Here is a 22,656-nt window from a genome sequence, read left to right as displayed (position 1 = left end):
AAATTAAAATTGTAAAAAAGATTTATATGAATTCAATTTATTAGATTTTTTTTGGTAAATTATTAAAATTAAAATCACTTAAATAAATAAAAATTAAATTAATTAACCATAAATTAAAATTAAAAAAATTAAGTAATTAAACAAATTAAAACTAAATCAATATTATGTTTTTAATTTTATTAAACGTTGGGTGTCTAACCTTGAGGGGCTCTAGTTTGATCTTGGAGTTAGCTTGGATTAACATGAATGACATATTCATTATTCTCGTGACCTTGATGACCGAAGTAGGTTTGTGAGTAAAATTATGCATGCTTCACTATCTTTGTGATGGACGTTATAAACTTTTGGGGCAATTGTCTATGATTGAAGGCAAATTCCATGATTATTTTGGTGTGGAAGTTAATGTGGAAACTGGATTGGGTGCATGGATGTACAAGACTATGGTATTGAAGAAGGCTTCATAAGAATAGTGTATAAAGATATTAGGTGAAGCTTTCGTTCACACTGATGAATTGCATTATATTTACACAATAAAGAAAAGAGATGTAGTGTATGTTGAATTGCGTTAGGTTTACACAAGAAAAGAAAGGCATGCAACCTGCGATGTTTATAGAGGATTGAGTAATTGTTATATCATCTCATTTCAACATTCATGATGGTTGTAATAGTCTAATCATCTTAAGCAAAATAAAAATAAAAAAGTTTAAACCAAAAAAAATATACATATTAGAAAAAAATTAATATATACATATATTTAAATATTATTTTTGGGTTGTTTTTATATATATGAAAAATACATTAAACTATATATTAATGAAAGCTCTCAAATAAATATAAGATCATTAGATTTATATTATAAAAATAGTTTAAGTATATTATTATGATAATTTTTATGTAAAGATTATAAGTACTATGAAGTGTAGAGTAGTTGGTTTGTGTGGAGTTTAGTCCCAATAGTCTTAACGTTCAAATCTCATGTGGAGGGGTTAAGGGTGGGAGACAATTGTGGGGTTACATTTGTCAAGGTTCAACAGAGACTAGCATCATTTTGTTGGCCTAGGCTCTACCTAGTGAAAAAAAGGTATCCTAGATTTGCTTCTTACAACTTTCATTGATCTCTCTAGGTTGTTGGTTTATTTATTCTTAATTTATTTAGTTATTAGGTTCTTATTTTGTTTTTAGTCTTATTGTTAGCTTTTATCCTGTCTTATCTAGGTCTTATTCCCTTTGTTGAAGCTCTAACTTACTAGAAAAATAGAGGTAGTTGTAAAATTTGGAACATGCTGGACCTTTGAAAAAAATGTTGAGGTTAACGTAATGGTGTTAATAAAAGTGATGAATATCAATGTTCGTATATATGCCATAGGCATTGATGATGGATTACATAAATTATACCTGCAATATACTCATCTTTGGAAGAAAAGATAGGCGATGAAATAAAGAGGAAGGAAAACACAAAGAAAAAAGCTCATGTATAGTCTCCCTCCATTGGTGTTGATGATGACGCAATGTAGAAATTACCATTTGTGCTTTGGCATGCCTTAGCATTTGGATACCTTGCCTTTCATGATTCTTGTTTTAAAAACTTACAATGTTTGGATGTCTCACAAGGTCATCTTGTTGATGGGTTTAGGAATAATTTCAATCAATAATAGGGGTTGCCTTTCGTGAGAATTTCCACTTAGATTTCACAATATTTAGAGTAGGGAACTCATTTGATTTTTGGCCTTGTAGTGATTACTATTTTTCAATTTCATTGATTGTGGCTAGATCAAATGGTGATGATTTCCAAGCTTAATGTAATTAAACTAAGATGCAAATGCATGTGTTTAGATAGAATTAAGAATAACAAAACCAAACATAGAACCACACATGCCACTATCAATAACCCAAAAAATAGTTCACTGCGAATAAAGACTAGGATATGAGTAAATGACTACAAACTCATAATATTCCAATTTTAAAACAAGCATCTACACTCCTATACTCATACAAGATTAAGACAAGCATTTTGAGAGAACATAAATAAAAATGCAACAACTAAATATAAGAATAGCCTACAATACAAAATACATTGTTTTATAACTCCAATATTGAGTAAAAATAATAGAATAATTCACAACATTTGCAAAGAAAAATTAAATCTCTTTAAAAATGGTTTGGGAAAAATGGTATCTCCTCATTAAAATTCCAACAATAGTACATGGGATTTCTTAGGGCCCATTTCAATGGTACTTGGAATTTCTTAGGGCCCATTTTTTTAATACAATGACTTTGTTTATTAAATTTTCTGCTCACTATTGGCCTTCCACCTTCTAGACTCTTACCTTGTATTTGCAAACTTTTGTCCTTATCTTTAATAAGATGATCGGAAGACACTCCTAAAAAAATGTTTATAAATTAAAATTTCCTACATCATGTACATTTACACCTAACCTAAAGAGGGCCAATATTAGGTGTTTCGAGATAAGTTTAGGTGGTACACATTACTTCCATACACATTATCCACTACCTTTGTCTTATTCAATACACATTATCTGCTACCTTGTTTTATGTCCCTCACTTTTATATTTTGTCACATATGCTCTATTCACCAAAGCGTCTTTGAAAACGTACATTATTTGCTTCAACTAAATTACCATTTTCTACCATGTTATTTTCTTTTTTTTCTCAATGGTGTATCCCACAAGAATTTTGTACTGTTGTGTAGATGTATAGCATGGATTTTGTTTTTGTACAAGTAAATCACATATATATACAGAGGTAACGATACACTATTTGTCTTATAATTTTTTCTTCCCGGTGATGCATGGCAATGGCTTTTTAGCATAATTTTAGAAAATTTGTAAATGTTTAATTAAGATGTTAATTTTTTGCAATGTAAAAAAAATGGAGATTTTCAATGAGTGATTATATAATTTTATTCAGCCCATGGGGCTTTGGATTGATAGTGAATGGGTGCACTGTTAAGGCACTCCTTGTGATAGGTCACTGGTTCAAATCCCCCGTGGGTGCTTACCTACCAAAAAAAAGATTATATAATTTTATTCAAAATATTTTTATCATTATTTTGATGGGTAAGGTTCATTTGATGGGAAATCTTTGGTGAACATTTTTGTATTTCTAGATTTTGAATTTAAATCTTGTCAATTGTATTGGACTTGTAATTTCATAAAACATGTAGTGGGTTTATTTGAAATAGGTGAAAAACTCACTTGGTCTATACCACAAGTATGCACAAAAACATTTAATTAAAGGTCATGCACTATTCTTATCATTGCTTTACCCAAATTTAGTTCTATCAATTCTTCTAACATCTATGTTATATGGGATTTTAATATGTCAATTACAACTTGGGTTATCCATCGACAACTGAGAGATGTTATCTTACAAAAATCATTGACATTTGGAGTACTTTGTACTAAGTACTTGGTAGGAGCACCAATTCTTTCTTAAAAACAATTTATAATATGCTTACAACTTGTAGATGATGAAAGCAACCCAGGGGATAACATATAGGAATTTCATGGGTTAGGATTAATCAAAGAACGAAGAGGCACATAAAATACATATATATATATATGTGACAAATGCAACAATGACCACTTGCATATGCAAACAAAATCAACAAGACTATTACAATACTCAATTATGACTACAATATGAAGTGGACTAAAATAATATGTAATCATATAAGAACCATGCATTTAACGAACAAACAATCAGTGATTAATATCCAAGAGAGCACAATAATGGACAAAGTGATCAAAGGATTTAAGTTGAATTTTTTTAGGAGGGACACTAAGCTAACAGATTTGGGGGAGTGTTGAGGCCTCAATAATTGTTGACACATTGGATAAAGCTAGAAACTCTACTAGTTTATGTTTAATTATGAACATAAAATGTAAAGGATTATGCTCTTACTATCTGTTGATTTTTCACAACCTTGGGTCTAGGTTAGAGTCTTAAAATCAGTAACATTACCAAACCAAGAATCTCAACCATAAACTACTTTGCATAGTGGAAATATAAAGTAGTAAATCACATATGCACAAATATACACACCTTTTTTAAGAAAATTGTACAATCACCAATCTTCGTTATATTAAACCAAATCTGAATAATACAACAGTCTATGGTATACAAGATATTTAATGACAAACTTTACTATAGCTTCGATGTCGTATCTTTTCTTATCGGTCCTTTGCTTCTGTACTGCTCACTAGTAGTGCCTTAGTCCATCAAGGCCACTACACATTGAGACTCCAGGAGGGCTGCCACATAACAATGGTGCATGTCATTCTGCTGCAAGAACATAGGCTCATAAATCTGTTCTCTGGGTAGGCCTAACTCTTGAGCTCCAATATGCCTTCTAGTAGCCTCTTTCGTCCATCAAAGAGCTACTCACACCCAATCACGCATCAAACAGTGTCCTTCTTGTATGTTGCTCTAGGGCTACTTTGGGTAGCCAACACACTGCCCTCCAATAAGATCAATGGAACCCAATCACGTCACTGTCAATTATGCTCCTAGGAATACTCTTCACCTCCTCGGAAGATCTTCCACATGGCACCAACAAGATGCAATGTCATTTTTAACACTCCCTGTCAACAAGAAATGGATTATCTACTACCCTGATCCTTCCTCTGTGAAATGCGAATTTACATCTTCACAATGCCTTTGCCAAAATATCTACATCTTGCTCCTCTACAGGAATGTACTCCAGCAACATGATTCTCCTCTGCACACAATCTCGAAGGTGATGATACTGGATATCAATATGTTTGGACCGATGCTGTGACAGTGGTGTGCGCAGGAGTATCAGTGAACGGATCCATCGTTTGAGGCACCTGGTCTGGTTCTGCATCGCTCTCCTCATCTTCCGAGCTTGAGGAATCAGAACTCACTGCTGGCGGTGGAGGACAAGGGGTCCAACGTTTGGGTTTGGTCTTTGCAAAGTTGCCCTTTTTCGATTTTGCAGGCAGGGATGGGCAAGAATTCTGCAGGTGCCCTGTTAGGTGACAGTGGCGGCAGCGGAATAAGAATAGAATAAGAATAGAAGGGGCCTTGAGCACCTTGGTTGGGCCCTATGGAAGATGTGTGCATATACGGAAGATGTGTGCATATACGGAAACTGGGCATATACGGAAGATGTGCGCATATACGGAAACAGGGCATATACGGAAGATGGACATATACGGAAGATGTGCGCATATACAGAAACTGGGCATATACGGAAGATGTGCGCATATACGGAAGATGTGTGCATATACGGAAACTGGGCATATACGGAAGATGTGGGCATATACGGAAACTGGGCATATACAGAAGATGTGCGCATATACAGAAACTGGGCATATACGGAAGATGTGCGCATATACGGAAACTGGGCATATACGGAAGATGTGCGCATATACGGAAGATGTGTGCATATACGGAAACTGGGCATATACGGAAGATGTGCGCATATACGGAAACTGGGCATATACGGAAGATGTGCGCATATACGGAAACTGGGCATATACGGAAGATGTGTGCATATACAAAAACTGGGTATATATGGAAGATGTGCGCATATACGGAAACTGGGCATATACGGAAGATGTGCGCATATACGGAAACTGGGCATATACGGAAGATGTGTGCATATACGGAAGATGTGCGCATATACGGAAACTGGGCATATACGGAAGATGTGCGCATATACGGAAACTGGGCATATACGGAAGATGTGCGCATATACGGAAGATGTGTGCATATACGGAAACTGGGCATATACGGAAGATGTGGGCATATACGGAAGATGTGCCTATATACGGAAACTGGGCATATACGGAAGATGTGCGCATATACGGAAACTGGGCATATACGGAAACTGGGCATATACGGAAGATGTGCGCATATACGGAAACTGGGCATATACGGAAGATGTGCGCATATACGGAAACTGGGCATATACGGAAAATGTGCGCATATACGGAAACTGGGCATATACGTAAGATGTGCGCATATACGGAAACTGGGCATATACGGAAGATGTGCGCATATACGGAAACTGGGCATATACGGAAGATGTGCGCATATACGGAAGATGTGTGCATATACGGAAACTGGGCATATACGGAAGATGTGGGCATATACGGAAACTGGGCATATACGGAAGATGTGCCTATATACGGAAACTGGGCATATACGGAAGATGTGCGCATATACGGAAACTAGGCATATACGGAAGATGTGCGCATATACGGAAGATGTGTGCATATACGGAAACTGGGCATATACAGAAGATGTGCGCATATACGGAAGATGTGTGCATATACGGAAGATGTGCGCATATACGGAAACTGGGCATATACGGAAGATGTGTGCATATACGGAAACTCGGCATATACGGAAGATGTGCGCATATACGGAAACTGGGCATATACGGAAGATGTGCGCATATACGGAAACTGGGCATATACGGAAGATGTGCGCATATACGGAAACTGGGCATATACGGAAGACGTGTGCATATACGGAAACTGGGCATATACGGAAGATGTGCGCATATACTGAAACTGGGCATATACGGAAGATGTGTACGGAAACTGGGCATATACGGAAGATGTGCGCATATACGGAAACTGGGCATATACGGAAGATGTGTGCATATACGGAAACTGGCCATATACGGAAGATGTGCGCATATACGGAAACTGGGCATATACGGAAGATGTGTGCATATACGGAAACTGTGCATATACGGAAGATGTGTGCATATACGGAAACTGTGCATATACGGAAACTGTGCATATACGGAAGATGTGCGCATATACGGAAACTGTGCATATACGGAAGATGTGCGCATATACGGAAACTGGGCATATACGGAAGATGTGCGCATATACGGAAACTGTGCATATACGGAAGATGTGCACATATACGAAAACTGGGCATATACGGAAGATGTGCGCATATACAGAAACTGGGCATATACGGAAGATGTGCGCATATACGGAAACTGGGCATATACGGAAGTTGTGTGCATATACGGAAACTGGGCATATACGGAAGATGTGCTCATATACGGAAACTGTGCATATACGGAAGATGTGCGCATATACGGAAACTGGGCATATACGGAAGATGTGCGCATATACGGAAGATGTGTGCATATACAGAAACTGGGCATATACGGAAGATGTGCGCATATACGGAAACTGGGCATATACGGAAATTGGGCATATACGGAAGATGTGCGCATATACGAAAACTGGGCATATACGGAAGATGTGCGCATATACGGAAGATGTGCCAAATCCAGGTCTATGAAGCAACCTCCATCATATCTGCAATGTGCCATCCATCAAGTCTGCCATAGAAACAAGTATATACCTGTCTCATCGTCAAGGGTTTTACCTTTGGCCTCATTTATTTCCTACTCAATTTTGTCCTAAAGAAACTTACATGTCGATGCATCATATCCATCTCTATTAAAATGTATGCAATGAAGATCAGACTTTTCTCCTTGAAACTGTCTGCCACCCCTGCCTCTAAAATTTCTTCTTCCTTTACCTCTTCGACCACCTATTCCTCTAGAAGAATCTTGAGTATGATTCTTCTCTTTATCTTCAATACACACAACTTCTTTAGAAGACTAAGGAGTTGTCTTCTTCCCAGAAACCTTCTCTCTCTCAGCAAACTTCTTTAGAACACTAGTGGTTTTGATATCATGCATAATAGATCTTACTTTTGATGCTAAAGCAAGAGGATCATCATTTTTCAATTCAAGACTGAATAATTTAATCATCAATTGGACAACTTCAAGTTGAGAGAGTGAGTCATAAAGTTCCTTCAACTTATGTAAGGCTTCAAAAGAATTTGAAAATGGTGCATTATGACGACTCACCTCTTCATTTACAGATGATGCAATCAAGGCATAGGCATTTTTGTTCTTGTTTTCCCAAATGGTAATCTTCTTATCCGAGGTGGCATTTGCAGGTTCATTCTCTCCTTTTCCTATACACACTCCTTTCCACAACTCATTGAAAATGAGAGTTTGTTTTATCTTCCTTGACCAATCAGGATAGTTCTCTTTTCCCAGCAGAACTACTCCAACAATAGATATCAATGAATGTATTAAAAATGTACTTTGCTTCCAATATATGAAAAAATTGTACTTCTGGTGGAAAATATATGCAGTTCTAGTGGCAAAAAATGCACTTTTGGTGTAAAAATAGTAAAAATTGCACTGATATATAGGAAAGAGGTATTACTTAGGGGAGGTTGTATATGGGGGAGAATGAGGTGGGGGAGGTTGAATTGAGATTCGGTATTATCAGTGTGGTGGGAGCATTGTATGGGAGTCGACTAGGGGAGCAATGCGTTATAATGAGCAATTGCAGCCGAGTGACCCAAGCTCGAGGGAGAGGTCCGAGAGGACAAGGCTCTGAGCAACTGTTGAAAATGTGAGTAGGAGGGTGGAGGGGAGGAGTTGGGTTGTGCGGTAACGAGGAGGCTCATTTACTAATTCGTTTCATTTGTTGCTGATGTTTCACTTCCTAGTGGATTCTAATCAACTAACTTTGATTTCGGAACCGGAATTGGTTCATGACTCTCACCGATCTGGATCTATCGCAATTACCTGAAATGTAGATTGAAAATGAACTTAATCATTTGGAAAATATGTATGTGACCCTGTAGGACGATGTGTGCCCCATATCCATGGCACATTGCGTTTGCTCCTCTATCAAAACATCTTGCTGGAAGACAAAAATATTAGTGAATAGGATTATTATAGGAAAATGAGAGAGAGAGTTAGCAACATATAATTCCAAAAATATAAATGAGTAAAACCAATTTGCTACCACTTTTAATTGATGATAAATTTGTAGAAGGTCCAAAATTTGTCGCCTGGATTTGATCATTCATCCATTGGATAGGACGATGGCAACAAATGGAGATGTGGACGGTATAGGGCCTGTTTCGGCAGTCATCGGAAAATTAGGTAAACATGTCAGAGATATCAGATGTGATGTTGGATACATGTTATGGAATTCATGTATCACCATCCATAAGGAGGTCACGTCAATTTCAAAAAGTCAATTGGTGAACACATGACCGAACATGTAATATGTAGTTAACCAGCTTAGTCAAGCTATGGTTAAGCCTACAAAATTGTATTGGAAGGTAGCCAAACATGTTTTGAGATACCTCAGAGGCACCACTCAGTTTTGTATTTGGTATAGACAGACAAAAGTAGTGAAGCTTCAAGGCTTCACCGATGCTAATTGGGTAGGAAGTCCATCCGACAGGAAGATCACATAAGGTGGGATCTTCCGTATTGGGTCAACAACTATTTCTTTGTACAACATGAAACAAAGATCAGTTGCACACAGTTAATAGTTAATTCAACTCTTGTAAATTATTTTGATTTATTCTCGCATTAAACTTTAAAATAAATTTAAATGAGATGCGGTGTAAAAGGGGTTTACTTTCGACAACGAAGCGTGTTCTACTTTTTTTGACTAACATGATACGAATAAAGCAATGCGGTGCCCACAGAAAAGAATAATTGAATGCAACTTGTCTCTTCACAAACCCTGGAAAATGACTGTTCTTTTAAACGCGCAAACGGTCATGGGGGATTCCGCACTCGTCGACTCTGTTACATCGAAAAAGCAAAGTACTATTTTGCACGAAACTGAGCATATACGGAAGATGTGCGCATATACGGAAACTGGGCATATACGGAAGATGTGTGCATATACGGAAACTGGGCATATACGGAAGATGTGCGCATATACGGAAACTGTGCATATACGGAAGATGTGTGCATATACGGAAGAAGTGGGCATATACGGAAACTCGGCATATATGGAAGATGTGCGCATATACGGAAACTGGGCATATACGGAAGATGTGCGCATATACGGAAACTGGGCATATACGGAAGATGTGTGCATATACGAAAACTGGGCATATACGGAAGATGTGCGCATATACGGAAGATGTGCGCATATACGGAAACTGGGCATATACGGAAGATGTGTGCATATACGAAAACTGGGCATATACGAAAGATGTGCGCATATACGGAAACTGGGCATATACGGAAGATGTGCGCATATACGGAAACTGAGCATATACGGAAGATGTGTGCATATACGGAAACTGGGCATATACGGAAGATGTGCGCATATACGGAAACTGCGCATATACAGAAGATGTGCGCATATACAGAAACTGGGCATATACGGAAGATGTGCGCATATACGGAAACTGGGCATATACGGAAGATGTGCGCATATACGGAAACTGGGCATATACAGAAGATGTGCGCATATACGGAAACTGGGCATATACAGAAGATGTGTGCATATACAGAAACTGTGCATATACGGAAGATGTGCGCAGATACGGAAACTGTGCATATACGCAAGATGTGCGCATATACGGAAACTGTGCATATACGGAAGATGTGCGCATATACGGAAACTGGGCATATACGGAAGATGTGCGCATATACGGAAACTGGGCATATACGGAAGATGTGCGCATATACGGAAACTGTGCATATACGGAAGATGTGTGCATATACGGAAACTGGGCATATACGGAAGATGTGCGCATATACGGAAACTGAGCATATACGGAAGATGTGTGCATATACGGAAACTGGGCATATACGGAAGATGTGCGCATATACGGAAGATGTGCGCATATACGAAACTGGGCATATACGGAAGATGTGCGCATATACGGAAGATGTGTGCATATACGGAAACTGGGCATATACGGAAGATGTGCGCATATACGGAAACTGGGCATATACGGAAGATGTGCGCATATACGGAAGATGTGTGCATATACGGAAACTGGGCATATACGGAAGATGTGCGCATATACGGAAGATGTGCGCATATACGGAAACTGGGCATATACGGAAGATGTGCGCATATACGGAAGATGTGTGCATATACAGAAACTGGGCATATACGGAAGATGTGCGCATATACGGAAACTGGGCATATACGGAAGATGTGCGCATATACGGAAACTGGGCATATACGGAAGATGTGCACATATATGGAAGATGTGTGCATATACGGAAACTGTGCATATACAGAAGATGTGCGCATATACAGAAACTGGGCATATACGGAAGATGTGCGCATATACGGAAACTGTGCATATACGGAAGATGTGCGCATATACGGAAACTGGGCATATACAGAAGATGTGCGCATATACGGAAACTGGGCATATACGGAAGATGTGTGCATATACGTAAACTGTGCATATACGGAAGATGTGTGCATATACGGAAACTGTGCATATACGGAAGATGTGCGCATATACGGAAACTGGGCATATACGAAAGATGTGCGCATATACGGAAGATGTGCGCATCTTAGACTACGTCTACATATCCTCACCATAATAGGTGGTGAGGTGCTTGCCACTTTCACTGCGTAGCACAAGGTGTGGGTCATCCATACATGTAATTATCCATTTTATAGCTTCAACACATGGCATGATCGAGTATCTACATGTGATCTTGTGGATCATGTTCTTCTTAATGTTTATATATGCATTCACATCTTCTAAGTCCTCAGGGAATGTCTCTTGCATAAACGTGTTGTAGATCTTTCTCCAAGTAACCTCTATCGTCTTGTCAATAAAACATCGAGTGTCCACATATATAGGAATATTGGACTTTGTAACTTCAAGTAGATCATCAACACTTCCTCCTAAGATTTCTTTAGAGGCTACATTGTGTAGTGACATGTATTCAATTAATGATGACACTGTGGTGACACTTCTAGCATGAAAACTTGTTTGTGGAATCACACTCATAGCAACAACATCAACTTATAACACTAACTATCCTGAAATATTCATAAATCATGTTCAACGAGTCACCTGGGGGCAAGTGGCTGCAAGGAGATTCTAGTAATCACTCTCCCTTGCCTCGAAAGGGAAAGTCAATTATCAGAGGACCCCTTTCCCCGGTGGGCCAAGGTGATTCTTAGAAACGCCCTTGCAAGGTGGGGCAAGACAATTCCTAGAATCGATTGAGGTAAGGAGAGGTAAGGTGATTCTCGGAATTTCCCTTGCAAGGTGGGGCAAGGTGATTCCTAAAATTTCCCTTAAAAACATGGGACAAGGCGATTCCTGGAATCGCCCAGGGCAAGGTGGAGCAAGGCAATTTCCTAAATCGCCTGGGGCAAGGTGAGGCAAGGCAATTCCTGCCACATGATGTAAGGGTAAGGGTGTGCCCAAGATGTGTGATGGGCGTACGGACATAGTGGAAAGCACCTACCCGACTCGTGTTTGGTTAAAGGCATGCAGATGATGATTAGTTAAAGGAATGTAGATAGCGTTCGCTTAAAGGAACATGATATAATAGTTGGTTAAAGGCACATGGTAAGAGGAGCGGCATATCGGTCGATTAAAAGCGACACATTAGTTTGGTTAAAGGCGACGGGGTGAACGTACAAACAAGAGTGCACACCTGGTTAGGGCACCTACACTCGAATGCGGGTGACTAGGCGAAGTGTAGTGATGGGTAGTGGACTGGCCAAATCGTTCACGGGATAGCAAGAGGGTGTGTTAAACATGGCGTGCAGGTCGACTCACCAAGAGTCACGACAGTTCAAAAAAGGTGAACGAGTGGGTGTGTATAAGTAAACAAAGGGTGATTCATTGTGGAGACATCACTGAATCACATATATATAAACTGATAACTGCAGGCAGGTCACGGTGTGAAGGCCATAGGTAAGGAGTTAAGGGAACGAGTCATAAGAAAAATTTATACTTTCATCCAGGCCGAGGTGGGTCGTACAGAACGACTCGAGTATGTGCCTGCCCTGCGGGCAAGGCATAGGAAACACATTGTATGTTCGAGTAGATTGTAACGATTGGTCTTAAGTTCGGGTAGAGCGTTGCACCCATTCAGGGGTAACCTCCCCTTTGTAATATAATTGTAATTTATATAATTTTATAATGAAAGTTTGATATTTAAATATTGTTGTTTTGGTCTATTGCTGGCATGATGTATTTTGTTTATGGTTATGAATTCCGCACATAACTAAACATAAGAAAGAAGAAAATAATAAGTGTAAGGTGTAGTCCGGAAGAAAAATATACTAATTATAATGCCTCTTGTCGGTGCCGCATGGTGCTCCGAACAGTGTGACCGACTCAGGGGCGTGACACCAAGGGTGTCGAGGAGAATTAACCTCGTGACCTCCCATTACTAAGGTGCTTTAGCGATGAGAACTTGACCAATTGAGCTGATCCTTGCTTTATATATATATATATATATATATATATATATATATATATAACTAAGATTAATAAATATCAATATCTTAGTTATATTAATATATTATGATTTATAATATAATATTTATTAATATTAGGCTTTATTATATATATATATATATATATGTGTGTGTGTGTGTGTGTGTGTGCGCGCGTGTGGGGGGTTTATAATATTATAGTTTAATATTAGGGTTTAAAATATTGGGTTTATATGTGCGCATAGGTATGTAATATATAACCAGGTTTAAATAAAGATGATTAATTAACAATATATATAGTTATTAATATTTAATTTTTATTATTATTAATACATTTCAATTTATAATCATTATAATTATAGTATATTTCTTTTTAATATATATTATATATGATTAATATTATTAATATAATATAATGATATTATATGATATTCAAACTTAAAGTCATAGACAAGCTAGACACCAAATTGGTGTATGAGACCCTCTTGTTTGTGGGACAAGGGATCCATCTCCACACAACAATTCAACTGCTAAAGTCTATAGAGGCATACATACTCTATCTCCTTCTAGTTTTGAACCTATGACCTATTACAAGGAAACGCATGCTCTTAACCATTAGGCCCACTCAAGATGAGATTTTGATAGTTATATTAATAAATAAATATTAGAGAAGTTCAGGGGAAAAGATGGAGACACGTTGTGATATGGTTTCTAGTTTATTCCCAGGCTTGGATGCAGATCAAAGGGATGCAAAATGTTTCATGGGACCGTGAAGGAGTGATAACACAGTCCTTTGCAAACATGTGGACATTGATTATTCCATCAGATGGGAAGTCGAGCGAAAGGTTTTTGTTCGCAAGAGTTTCTTGTGGACATGTAGCTAGCTTTTCATGTAGACCGCATCTCAAATCAACTTCCCATCAATCCAAAAGGCAAGGATTAGTATTTGAAAATAGAATCAATAACTCGTGGCAGTGTTTTTTCTCTCAAATGGCGTAGACGATTGCCAAAAAAATTTCATGTTTCTATAAGATCAGAGCTCTCCTGCCTATGTAAGGGCTAGGGTTTTAATTCTCGTAAGGGTATTTCCATGCATTGCCGAAGATCTAGATCACAAGCTTTATAAAGCAGGTTGGGTATTAATTGAAGGTTTGCAACTCATATTTTCTTGAGGCAACAAATGAAATTTGACTGAGATGTGGCTGGAAGTGGAGGGATGGTGGAAAAAAAAAAAAAATTGAACATGGATCTGCTAATTGTGAGGTATAGAACGGATATGGATCCACGATTCCTATGTTGGATTTGTTCGAAAGTAACCTTTATTTGGCGAAGGGAATCTATAGTTGTCTATGGATCTCCTTTCTGAAATTTAGATCCAAATTTGGGTAAAATCCAGAAAGAAAGAGAAAAATACTAGATCTTTGTTAATAATTTAAATGGCAAGGCCACAATTCGTTGGATCTAGGTTGCAAATCTGGTGCAATATCCAAAGCAAAGCATAAAAAATGACTAAGGATTACTAGTAACACATCAACTGTTGATATAAGAAGGAAAAGTGCTTCAAGACTCTTCCCAGCGAAAATATTATGGTGTGACAAAGGATTCTACTATAATTTTATATCTGAGGATGGATGAGGGTTCTATAACTTACAAAAACCCTAATACGAATCCTAGAAACCCTAATGGATCTACCTCGTTCAAGGATACACTGAAAGGGAAGACTTTCACTTTCGCTGATTAGATCCAAAATCTGCCATGACCTTACATTGTCGAGAAAATGGACAAGGTACCACCTATGGACGTAAAAACCCCAAAGGTAAAATCATACTTTGTTGATCTACAATATAAGGCTCTAATATGTTGGTTTAATGGTTTCTGGATGAGACTCGAAGATTTATATCAGTGGGTGTACTCTTCTTGGATGACAAATTGTGCTCTTTACTTGTACTCTAAAGGATTTTTCATAGTATAATTTGATACACAAAAAGATATGGGAAAAGTTTTAAATGAAGGGACATGGTTTTGGGCTAGAGTCAGGCTTTTTGTTACCCCATGGTTCCCGAATTTAAATGCAACAAACATGGTGGTAACAACGATGCCAGTTTGGGTGAGGTTTCCAAATCTCCCTCTTCATTTCTAACAACATAAAGTGTTGGAGGATATCAGAAATACTTTGGGCAAATTCAAAAGAATGGATCTGGAAAGAATAACAAAATGAATCTTTACATTTGCTAGGATATGTGTAGATATCAACCTTAACAAAGGGCTTCCTAACCGTCTTCTTTTAAAACACGAAAACTATTAGTGGATACAGGTGTTAGACTAGGAGAACGCACCATTCAAATGTCGAATTTGTTTTCAAACATGACACTTGCAGAATACCTACCCACAAGCCAAAAATGCCCCAAAAAGGAAAAAGAGGCAAGCCCTTAAGCCAAGGGGATGACAATTTCTTGACATTTCAAAAGACAAAAAATAAGGGCCAAAGGAAAATATTCCAAATATAGAAGCACATACACAACTTGGAAGTCAATCAAATGGTGGAATGGAGGACCAGTCAGGGACAATAAGCGATAGATACCTATTACCAATAATAGCCATATGCTATTAATATATTATATACTAATTATATTATAATTTGAAATATAACTATTAATATATTAATACAATATTATATAATAACATAATATTAAATTAATATATAATATAATATTAACATATCAGTGTGTTATTGTTATTATATAATTATTAATAATTATAAATACTTAACTACATTAGTAAATGTGATTTGATCATGTGTAAAGGTGGTTTTGAAGTTAAATTCCTACCATACACTTATATTTTTTCTGAGAGGCGGGAAAACCTATCATAACTCAGTGGTCAAACTAACCGTGAGGACAACCATCTCTAGGTGTTATCCACGAATGCAGGTTGACTCGTCAACATTATTCAAGGAAAACCAGGCCACAAGCCACTTGGAATAACCTGCTGGAAAACCTATCATAACTCAGTTGTCAAACTAACAGTGAGGACAACCATCTCTAGCTGTTATCCGCGAATGCAGGTTGACTCGTCAACATTATTCAAGGAAAACCAGGCCACAAGCCACTTGGAATAACCTGCTAGTGGTCCGTAAGGGGGTAGGGTTTGGTGGTCACTAAGGGGGCAGGCTTTCACTCCTTCCAACCTGCTAGTGATCCGTAAGGGGTAAGGTTTGGTGGTCAGTAAGAGGGTAGACTTTCACCCTTGCCACATGCCTATATTGGGCCGTTAACATGTTTCCTTATGTCCGAGAAATAGACATCAAAAACGGTTTTAGGGCATACTCCAGACCCAACCATACACTTATATATATATATATATATATATAATTGGTTTGATTTTGAGATGAAATTCCTACACTTATTAATTATCAATATGATTGATATAAATTTATCATCAACCAACCACATTTAGTAATATTTATTAATGTAATTATATATATACATTAATGATTAATATAATTGATATAAACTTATCAATATATATCAACCATATTTAGTAATGTAATTATATATATAATTCATGTGTATGTATCAACCTATATCCCCATTAATGTATGTGATTGTACTTATGTTTTCTGGCGTGCATTCCATTTGTACTGTGACTTTTCTCGCTAACACTGCCGTGGTCTGCAGGCGATTCCTAAATCCACCTCTATAGAAAAGTTAATGCTCCGTCCTTACACTCACCTGACAGGAGCTTGATGTCACCGGGACCATTGATCATCGACATATCCATCTCTCCTCACCCAGTTCCGGCGATGCGTGTTCCTGCCCGCCTCCAGCGAGTGTTCCTGCCCGAGTTGCCCAACGGTTTAGCGTAATGAATGCAAATAGTGGGCTCCGATGCACTGATAGTAATCACGGCATTAATGTTATTCAAATAATGAGCCCATTTGAATTCAAATTAAAATTTGAATTTAAGCGCCCAAAATTCAGCGCTCATCTATATTTCAGCGACCACATTCGAATTTCTTGAGAGCTTCGTCAACCGGAAAAATCGCACATCTGTATCTCCCGCGGTCATTTCAAATATTTTCAAAAACGCCGGCCCGCTCTTTTGCATATTGATTCTCTGTTCAGTTTTGTTTTGTCAATGAAGTTGCAGACCATAGAATATCATGACCTCGCTCTTCAAATTCGGTCTTCCAGAGATAAAACTCAAGAGCAGACAATGAACGAAGCAATGAAGGCTCTGTGCTCCACAGAAAACAGGCAATATGATGACGTTGAGAGCGCTATGGAGACAAAAACGTTCTCCATGACGTCAAATTCCAGGCCTCTGTCATTCAATATTATATTTGGTTTGGCGCAGATTCTTGGATTCCAAATCTGAGCACAAGAGGCTTATGTCCTTACCTGATATGATGCGACATACGAGGTGAGAACTGTATTAATTAAGAATTTAGTAAACCAGTGGTGTATATTTCACGGGGTACATGTAAATCTAAGCAATGCTACCTTTTGTCAGGTGAATGAAATGGTATACTGTGGAAATCCACGTTAAGTAATCTTCATCGTCATTATATTTGGGCTTTTGCAGATTCCGATATTTCAAAATTCAGATATGAACACAACAGCCTTACATATTACATAGAACAGGGGCGACGTATTAGGTCAGAAACTATACGAATAATTAAGTGAACCAGGGCTGTATTTTTTATGCGGTACAGATAGATCGATGCTTTTTCTCTTTTTTCGTTCTTTTGCAAATTGTCAATATATGTTGAAGAGGTTTATCTTCTTCCTCTAAGAGGCGCTCCAGGGAATATTTATGTAATTACATTTTTTGGGACTTTCTATTACCGCATGGAGTTATCGCTGGATGCCATTATTGGATCCCAAATTTTGCGCCTCTATTCTTTTACTGCGTGATAGATCTTTGGATTCCCTCGATCTAAGAGGCTGCAATTGATTGTTTTGAGGGAAAAAGGAGGAGGAATCTGATTGGTTGTTTGGAGGGAATAGGAAATGGTAAAGTATGATTGATTGTTTTGGAGGGAATACTGAAGAAACAGAAGACGACGAGAACGGTGAGACGATCGAAAATGCCGGCAGCAGGGCTGGATGGCCGAAGAAAGCTTACTAGCTGTCGGTGCTTTACGATACAATATTAGGGCTAATGATTTTCTTCCCGGAAGGAAGCTCGATGAATTCACTCATGTCAAATTTCTGCACTATTAGGGCTATTGATTTTCTTCCTGGAGGGAAGCTCGATGAATTCACTCATGTCAAAATTCTGTCTATTTAAGCCAGAGGGATTCGCTAATCTCAAATTTCTGCGTATTTCTATACCAACTTCACAGACGTCTTGTGTAAGGATTGGGGGCATCGAACTGAGTTTTCAAAAGATTTTGGATTAACAGAAATCTATTAATATTATCTATTTCATTACTATAATTATATGTTTAGGTACTTCATTGCGTTTGGTGTGGATACTATTATTTCATCACTATAATTATGAGTATATGTGTAGATATTTCATTCCCGCTGCTGTGGAGTTTTAAATTGTGATCGCTTTTTGAAAATGGACAATTAGTTATATGGGTAGCGATATTATTTAAGATAATCCGTTTTTCTGAGAATCATCAGTTTGATTTTGTAATTTTAATCAACCTCTCACCTAAATCAAACCTGGTTAAATGATAAAAATAAAAAATATCTTCAACGTTTTAACTGTTAAATTTAGCATTTTTAAATTAATTTAATAAATAGCAAGGCAAAAAATAACGAAAAAAATGAGAATAATATTTATAGAAAAGTGGGTGTTGTATTTTTCATATATATATATATGAGAAAATGTGATAATCAGTTTGGAAAATGTGGAAAAATATAAAGATTTGCAAATATGTGTATCTATGTTTAAACATAAAGGTGTTTATATGGAGATGTTATCTAATTCAGATGCAACTAACAGCTCAAAGAAATTTTTATGTATATTAATAATAATGTGGCATTTTAGAACAAGATGCTATTCTCAGTTGTTGTTAGGTATGGGTTTTTCATTATGTATGTTGGAACACTATTCTTTTTTGTATGAAAATGTTTTGTTGGACCAAATTAAATATAAATATGTGACTTTGGACTTGTGCATCATGGCTTGTGTGCACTGATGCTCAACTATGTCACATATGATAGGTACCTTATGACATGTTGACTATTTGTCTCACTTTTAAGTGTATCACTAATGCTCATTCCTTATGAGGCATCACTTAACTATGTCACTTGTGTTTGTTGCTTAAGTGGGTCAGTTAATAGAATATTAGGGTGTGTTGTATATAAATTGGCCACAATGCTCTAAACAACAACTCCATCGATATAATTTTTCATCATTCATTAGCATTGATAAATATATATAGAACTAGTGTCACAAATTAGTACAAGTTGGCAAAAGTGACACTGTCAAAACGCTTAAAAGTTCATCCACTAAAATAAGAAAACTATGCCACTATCTAGCCTTTTCAAATTCTAGGAAAATAGGGCTATTGAATGCCACATTACTAAGGTTTTCAAGTTCCACAAAGATAGGGTATTAAAACTACACAAAACTAAGGTTTTCCAAATTCCAATTTAGTATACATTGAGAGATATTGCCAACTTGCAATGCAAGATCGTTATATGTGTTTACTTACATTATCTAAGAATGCATTTAAATTTGAATTCACTATGTTTGAGTTTTTGCACCCATCTCTTGGCATTTTGCATTTTCACTACACCTTCTCATATTTATGCTTACACTACATTTTTCCATGAAGAGAGGCATCAACCTTGTTGTCAACATAAGGGATTGGTTAATAGAGACATGAGCTCCTTACATATTTTCTCATATAGTGGAGCCATTATGTACATTGATTAATTAAATTATATGTTTTTCTTATGGTGTGTCAATTATGTGTGTGATGTAAGAACATAAATTGTGTCACATATGGTGCATCAGTTATATGCATTGATGCATATGTGTTGATACTCATGATTCATTAATTATGTGCATCACTTATGCTTTGTTAGTTAAAGTGCATCACATATATGTCACACCTAATATATCATGGCTTATGTGCATTTCTTTAGTGCATTGATGTTTAACTATGTCACTTATGGTAGGTATCTTATGGCATGTTGACTATGTGTCTCATTTGTATGTGTATCACTTACATATGTTGCTTATGGCGAATGACTTAATTATGTCACTTATATGTGTTTCTTAAGTGTGTCACTTATTGGAGTCTTTTATTTTAACATTGATCCCAAAAACATCTCATCCAAAGTAGAATTCAAAATCACAAAGTACAAAAGTATTGGTTGAAAGTCATACAAACATATAAGGTTTTATCATCTCTTGCTTTAGTTTTTTTTAATATCCTTTGGATTTAGGAAATGGATGTTAAAATCCAAAAAAATAATAAAACCCATTTTTTATAATGCAAATAAATAAGAGATGCTTGAAGGGAAATGATGCATCTTAGTTTTGATTAGTAGAAATTATTTCAATTTTTTATGCATCCTTTTCACTAATGGTTGGTTGATTTATGAGTGTCTTGACTAATCATTTAGCATCCACATTAGTGTCCTTGTATTATCTCAATTGTGCCTATATATTACATTTATTGTTTCTTGATTGTCATACTTTGTTTTTATACCCCTAGACAAAATTTATAATTTCCCTGTATTTCTCTAGGAAGTAAGTGTTGGAATCACCATTGCTATTAGACCAAAAGTCCTACGCACTAGTCTTTGCTTCAATCACCAGATTTAGGATACATGAGAGGTGGTTAGTCCATGTTGTGAAACACAGAGGGAGCATCGAACTCAACGTCGAACAATCTCCCCTCCCCACAAGCATGAGTCATGTGAGTTACAAACTCAATACTTGTCATTGTGAAACCACTTATTAGAATCACTATTAGTATTAGACCAAAATGTGTACCCATTAGTTTCTCATAAAATCACTATAATTAGGATCTATGAGAGGCAATTATTCCATATTGTGAATCACATGTGAAACATTGAACCAAATGTCCAACACTAAGTTATGAATCACCATAAAACATAAACTAGGTCTAAAATGGAAAAATTGTAGACTCTTTTGGACCTTGGCACTGTGATACAAATAGGGACACCTCTTTCCGCTGATTCTATGGGATAGAAAATGATTTATTGGAGGATATTAGATGTTAGGATTTTGTTTAATAAAAACCAATGCAATCTTTTCACGAAGTGGTGGATTTTGCAAAACACTAGCTCAAACAGTTATGGGTAACACTAGACTTATTGGTTGGCGAGTAATGGGATTTGGCTCAACCCTTTAGCCCCTTACTCCACTATTGACACACAACGGACAACCACATCTCACTTTTCTCAATGGACAACATTGTTGTGCTCTTACCTCGACATGACAGACAAGGGTTGCGAACTCCTCTCTCCACGACATAAAATTATGTCCTTTTTCTATTAGTGCTTTTCCTTAACAATGTTGATGGTCACCCATGAGCAATAGTTGTGACCTAGGATGGTTTCTCCTCATTGTTCAAGTTTAATATAGACAACGCATAGGCCTCAATTTCAATATGCATCCCTCAATTTCGTAAGTGAGTTTCCATGCTAAAATCTCGCATGGATAATTCAGTTCTTAGCCTTTGGCTCCTATATTTTCCTCTAATCAGATCATATAACGAATTCCTAGAAGTGCCACCTATAATCACCCCGAGTTCGCCTGAAACATATTATGAGCACTTCACTTGCCTATTTTGAGCTGATTTCTTGAACCCTAAACTGGAAGGTCAATCTTTGTTATTTGATGGGCACCCTTCCCTCTTGCCCTCTCTTAAAAAACTCCTTATAGTGGCGTCTTAGGTCTCATCCCATCACCAGGGTTTGGGCTCCTACTGTGAAAATTCTCCACCAGGCCTGGAATTTCAAAAAAAAATTGCCTGTCAATTGAAAATTTGGAGATGGGTGTTGGTTTTCCATGCCTGTCAATTTACGTTTTCAGTAAATTTATGACTGCCATTTTTTCTTTTGTGTTACATATTAAAAAAAATAGCAAGAGTTCTTGTAATTTGACTTTCTCCCTGTGAAAAATTCTTCCAGTCTTCCATCATGGCCACCAAAACAACAAATTTCTTGTTGGTTTCCAGTTTGTGTCTCATGCTCATCACCACAGTGTCGAGTCCAGTGTCAAGTTACAGTAGCTGCATCCATCAATCTAAACTCGCCTATTACGCTTACTGTTGGCTTATTGGGGCCTGACCCAGGTTCATAAGTGATTTAGCCAAACAAATCCCGAAACTACTGTCCCTTTCGGCAACAGTCTGTGGTGCGCGGAT

Source organism: Pinus tabuliformis, chromosome 1_2 (genome assembly GCF_031772625.1).
Source record: "Pinus tabuliformis cultivar Carrire ecotype Pingquan chromosome 1_2, CPIR1, whole genome shotgun sequence".
NCBI lineage: Eukaryota > Viridiplantae > Streptophyta > Pinopsida > Pinales > Pinaceae > Pinus > Pinus tabuliformis.
The sequence above is the reverse complement of the archived record's forward strand: the minus strand, read 5'-3'. Positions refer to the sequence as shown.